This window comes from Pteropus vampyrus, unplaced genomic scaffold, assembly GCF_000151845.1.
Source record: "Pteropus vampyrus isolate Shadow unplaced genomic scaffold, Pvam_2.0 Scaffold24, whole genome shotgun sequence".
Lineage (NCBI taxonomy): Eukaryota > Metazoa > Chordata > Mammalia > Chiroptera > Pteropodidae > Pteropus > Pteropus vampyrus.
Genome location: NW_011888805.1, coordinates 11,221,665 through 11,227,423, shown reverse-complemented (window position 1 = coordinate 11,227,423; position 5,759 = coordinate 11,221,665).

Sequence of the window (5,759 nt, the reverse complement as noted above, 5' to 3'; positions counted from 1 at the left end):
AGATTATATATTAATTAAATAATACATTGACAGACTGTCAGTTTCAATGTCACGTGCTAAGAGTCTTTATAAACATTAGGCATAGGACATTGAAAACACAATTACCCATCATAATTAGGAAAGGAATCTTAGTGTATATGACATTTGAGATGAACTCAAATAGCAATATTCAGCAAAAGCTTTAGGAAAAAGATGTTTTCAAGTCAAGGGCTTGAAGTCGCAATGGACCTTGGCAGGAAGTAGTATGGTCCTGCTGCAATGTGACTGGAGGGCTACCACATGCAGTCATGAAACAGGACACACAACAGGGGACAGATCACGGGCTCAGTTGTTTAGACTTTATAATATCAACCTTCTTTTGCTGTCACTTCCAAGATGGCTGAATTTCATTTGAAAGTTTCCTGTGACATCAGGGAACACAGGACTAGATTTACAGGGATTATTCTTAAGCAAAAAGTTAAAGCTCAATGGATTTAGTGATAGCAGATGGGGCATAAGTGAAGTTTTAAGCAGGGCATGGCGTCGTCAAGTTTCTGTGGTACTCCTAAGGCGGTCAGTTGATCTAATTAATTTAGATCAGATGGGAATTAATTGCCCTTTAATAGAAAATGTAATTAATTTGGTAACTTGAACAATAGCCATTTGGCTTGAATATAGAATGCACTACATGATTTTGTTTTACTTGTTTTACAAAAACGTTTTGGAAAAGGGACTATGGTGTTTTCTGTACACCTTCCTCCTCTATCTACAAAACATGATTAAAAAAAATTTTTTATATGCTCTTATTAGGACTCTGTTACGACTTCACATTTTAAGTTCTTGTATTTCAAAAATATATTTAAATCTAGGATAGCAGAAAAAAATATACTTTATAGCTGGCTGTAAGAGGAGGTCATAAATTGATTTAAAAATACACATATCTAAGTAAATTCTACTGACTTATAGATGTCTTTTGTACGGGGAACATATTGGCTTTCCATATAATTTATTTCTACATTTTCTACATGTCAGTAAAGAATTTTCCTGGTTGGAAAGAACACAGCACTAGGAGGAGGATGGTTGGACTCTGATCAGTAGTTGGGCAAGTCATTTAATCTCTTTGTGATTGGTTTGCAAAATGGGAGAATAATGCTTTTTGTGTCTAACGAAGGTTATAAGGCTCAAATTTGGTAATGTATGTGGAGGTCCCCTGAAAACCATTGTAGGGTGACAGTGGCAATCTCAAGGTGAACCAGAGCAGAAGAGTTGAGGTTTCTGGTTCAACTGTCCATCCAACTCCTACCCAATGCTTGATGGACAGGCATTCAACAATCAGCTGTTGAATAAAGTGAATGTTCAAATACACACACACAATTTCAAAAAACATTAAAAGTGTTAAAACTATTGATGATCCTGAATTATAAAAATATATTTTGGCAAGTAGTCAATAACTCCAGCTATTGATATAATAAATAGAATTAGTTCCTATGTGTATCCAGCTGTCAATATAGTAAAACACCCAAAATCAAAGAAACCAATGTCACTTCTCCAGACTCTCTGATGTCACTTTGTTTACATTTTTTCCTTTCAATCCTTACTTATTCAAATTCATCAGTTGTAATAGCCTAGTTTTAAAGTAGAATTTATCTGAATATAGGTCATGCTCAATATATGCTATTTCCTTTTAGTTGTGTATGAGGTTGAGAAAATTTAGGACTTGTTCTCAGAATTAGGATTTAATAGTGCAGCTTTGAGTTCAGTGAGAATATTGTTTAGTAAGTAGTAATAGGAGTAGAACAATAAGCAGTAAGAGGGAGGGCCCCGATCCTGGTTTCTGTGATTCTGGACTAGTTACTTAATTGGGATGTATGAAAGAAGGACCTTTGTTTTGTTTTTGTTTTTTGAGGGAGGACACACACACACTCCATCTCATTTTCAAATTTTACGTAGAAAAGCTCCAAAGGGAGCATTTCAAGTGAAAGGCAGTGGAAGGAAACGAAAGCTTTCCTGCACTGGAAAGCTTTCTTGTTCTCTTTTCCCTTGGGTTACTCAGCTTGGAGTTCTGCTGCTGGTGGTGATTTTTTAAACTTATGCCCAAGCAACACACTTCTTAGGTCCTCTGAGGTGGGATCCATTTTCAGCAGTAAGGATAGAGAAAGATAAGCACTAGAGAAAATACGAAGAACATAAAGTGCTTACAGTTAGCCTTTGGTAACTGGGCTGGAACCGCTGCCACTTGCTAGGCTTCTCATGTCTGTTTCCATTGAGCAGGACCCATCTTATTCTCTATCATCTGTGACTTTTCCCCTCTCACTGAAACTTGCAGATTCAAGGTTCCCAGATCCCCTTGGGTTCTCTTGTTTATAGTCTGAGGAATTCTGACCTTCCAAAGGAAATGAGCAAGGCTGTGGACATTGATACAATGTAGATGTCACTTTTTAGGAGAGATATCTCCACTCCTCCAGCAAGAAGAAGCCTTGTTTACTACAAACTATCCTTAAAATCAAGCACTATAAGACCTGTTATCAAATTACACACAAGAAAAGATCATTCTTTTATACTGATATGAACTTATACAGGAAGATCTATTTTGCCGCCCCTCCCCACCCACCACCACCAAAAAAAAGAAGAAAAAAGGAGCAATATATTTTTCTTTCCCTGGATTGGAGGGGGTTGGAGCAGGAATAATTTCTGTATTTATCTGTGCTCTAAGTTTACAAAATGGCATGACTGTAGCTTCCAGAAGACAGTGAAACACAGATGGAGAAGGCGGACATGTTCGAGAGATTACCAAGAGAGAACTGATCTCCAAATCTCCCAAGAGAGAATCTCATCATATCTAGCAACAGATGCCCATGAAAAGGGTTTACCAGACTGTATCAAGCCCCTATCCAGGGCCATCCTTCAGGAAAAGACCACACAATGCAAAGAACACGCTAAACTCATGATCTCAGCCCAGGATCTTTTCTATGATCTAGATATTATTTTGAAATTCAAAAGTGACAAGTCTGTCCTTGGCCGTAGGGCACTCTAAATATAATAGTGCTATATTCACATTTGAAAGAAAAATCTGCCCTCACTTTATGTGACTGCAGGATCTCCAACAAGTATAGTATAAAAGTCTGTCGCAAGTGCATTGGATGTTTCAGTTTGCCAGACCTGTCATGATAAATTAATTACAGGATGTTGCAGAAATGGCAAAGCTCCAGCAGCATCTTGCATAGTTTAATATAGCCCCATTTCCCCATTTCAATGTATTTGTGGTTAGATAAATCCTCAGAAATTTACAGCTGCTATAGACTAGTTTATTATGTACTCTGCCTGCACACACGATAAGTATAATAAGAATTTGATGTTCTTAAGTGCATAGATTTTACTGACATTTCTTTACCACGATGGAAATATTTAGTTGCTAAAAGTAGCATCTGCAGATACTTCTGAGCATTCACTTCTATAAAACAGGCAGGGATGGTTAAAAACATTACCTTGCTTAGCCATCTTTCATTTACTTTAAATTGAAGAACTGTAGCTCAGAAAAAAAAAAATATGTGGAGTGTTTGTATAAAAATGGGCCAGTGAACAAACAGAAAAACATCTACTACTGATTCTCAGTTGAAAACACTGAAAAACCGAACTGAAGCTAGCATGCTTTTCTCCAGGGAACCTTCTTCCATCGGTCTCATGACTGCTTTTTGCAAGCTTCAGTTGCTCATATTTTGCTCTGGCAACAAGTTTATATAAACAAACCATTCCTACATTTTCCTCTACCATATTCTTTCACAATTCTTGGCAAGGACCAAATGATGATTTAAGAAGAAATGAACTAGAATAAGTAAAAATCGGACTGTTTGGTACTTTTAGAAATGACACAAATATATACAGTTGGACCTAACATAGTAATAGAGATGGAACATGTATTACATATGGTTATAGATTACTTAGATTGAGAGAAATTTAAATTGTAGACTTTTAACTGTCTCATTTTCCCTAACTTTTTGAGACAATAAAAATAACCCATCCATAGTCAGAATAAATTTGAGAAGAGCAACTTTAGAAAACAGTCTGCTCACAACATATGCTTGATGTAGACTTGAAGATCATTAGAAAAAAAGCATTCTTTGTGTTTACAAAACAAATGTTTTTATGTTATCCAGTTCCCGCCTTAACTTAAAGTATTTCCTATTCACTTTAATAACTAGAGCAGAAGGATATGATGAATGAGGTGCCTCATTACTAAGTTTGCTTTCCGGGTCTCTGCAGAGAGTAGTTGTCTGCTTTTGCCTAGTTGGTCCATTGTTAACCCTAAATGATGCTGACATCCAATTCTCTTACAGATAATTGGGTCCATCCATAGATTGAGTTTGCCTGTCAACAGACCTTTTTGATTGACGTGACTCTTGATGTTTTTATTATATATGACTGGAATGGGGCCTTTACTGTTTCTTAAATATGTTATTGTATATGTATTCATTTGATTCCATGGAATCTATTTCTTAAGAAAATGTGAGAATTATAGCAGGAGTAAAGATTTATCAAAATAATTATGGATAAAGAAATTATATCACTTAAATTTTTTTTTACTCTGATATATTTCATTTTATTTAGTTCACTACTGCATTAAAAACATATTAGATGTTTCTAGTCCCTGAATGTAGTTGTAGGTACATCCAAATTGCTTCTTTAGTTATTCTTGCATGTGCTGGAGTATATAACTATAACAATTCGCTGGCTTACTCTACACAGCAACTGAGATCCAGCACTTCAGAGACCTGGTCATCTGACAAACTTCCATTTACAGCTGGCACTGACATTTACTGGCCATGTGCACTGGGACAAGTTACTCAGCCTTCAAAGTCTTGGTTTCCTTATTTGCAGGGCAGAGAAGAATTTATTTACTTCATGGGTTTGATGTGAAGAGAAATGAGATCATGTACATAAGCATTTGAAGATTTGGGGAATATTTTCTGTAGTTAAGTTCAATGAAGTAGAAATCAATAAATATATAGCTTTAAAAAGTTGAGTTGTTAAAAAATGTTTTGATAATTTACTTAACAGAAATGGCCCTTTGATGGAAATTATTTAAATACATATAAAAGTGTAAGATCAAATTTTTTTTAGTTTCTAGAATTTTCTAACTCTGAAAAATATCTTTGAGTTAAATATATGACTAAAGTGACATGTCATATAAAACTATAAAATGATAAGTTATTTTCCAGATATAGTATTGCTGAATTTCTTAAGGAGAAAATGTCTTTCTACAACTTAAAAATAAAATTAGGGTCAAGTATTTGCTTTTATGCAAAGAAACTTGTACAAGATTTCAAAAGTACCAGTGTTAGCCATTTAAAAACATGATTTCATTTAAAATGTGCATTTAAAACATGAATTTGCAATTATGGTATAAAATACTTCATGTTTTACATCTTTAAAAGACTTGATAGTTTATCTTTGCAAATGCTATTCATTGATAGTTTTAATATTGAAGGCTCTTTCATCATCAAGATAGAGTAAAATCAATAATTGGGAAATACGTTTCTAAGGATGGTTTAAAATATTATTTAGATATAGAAAAAGACAGGCCAAACTGTTATTTGTTTGGAGAAAAAAAGACTTCAAAATTAGGATAAAATTCAGAATTTCGGAATGAAGATAAAACAAAGAAAACTAATTTTTTACTAAGAAAAATGTATTGTTATCAAAAATCTTCAAATACATTCCTGTGTCTGATTGCACCTCTGCTTGATTATAATTTGGAATTACAATTTTATGATCTCTCCTAC